This window comes from Apium graveolens, unplaced genomic scaffold (assembly GCF_009905375.1).
Source record: "Apium graveolens cultivar Ventura unplaced genomic scaffold, ASM990537v1 ctg2167, whole genome shotgun sequence".
NCBI lineage: Eukaryota > Viridiplantae > Streptophyta > Magnoliopsida > Apiales > Apiaceae > Apium > Apium graveolens.
This window is the reverse complement of record NW_027417554.1, coordinates 57,666-58,272: the sequence shown is the minus strand read 5'-3', so window position 1 is coordinate 58,272 and position 607 is coordinate 57,666.

Below are 607 nucleotides of genomic sequence, written 5' to 3'. Positions count from 1 at the left end.
AACCCAAAAAAAATACCGTGCCCTTGTGCACGCTGCGTTAACTTCAAAAAATTTACTGTCAAGATAATCAGGGGTCATCTTTATGAATCTGGTTTTAGTTTAGGATATTTGGATTGGATTTGGCATGGAGAAGGGGTTGCTAGTAGTACTAAGTCATCAGTTGGTAGTACTTGTCCTGCTAAAAAGCCCACACCCCCTTCAGAAATATATAATGTATGTCAAGCAACATATAATGATGATGAAGATTGGGATAATGAATCTGATGACTTTAAGAGGTATGTTGCTGATGCGGAACAACCTCTTTTTGAGGGAAGCGAGTGCACTAAACTAGAGTTAGTCCTCAAATTACATAATTGGAAGGCTAGGTTTGGAGTTAGTGATAAATCCTTTACCGATCTTCTTGAATCCGTTGGCTCTTTTCTTCCTAAAGACCATGTGCTTCCGGGTAGTATGTATGAAGCTAAGAAAACCTTAACTGATTTAGGACTTGAGTATGTCAAAATCCACGCTTGTCCAAATGACTGCGTGTTATACAGGGGACCAGCTGCCGAGTCTTTATCTGAGTGTCCCAAATGCCATCTTTCTCGCTGGAAATTAGGAAAGATGG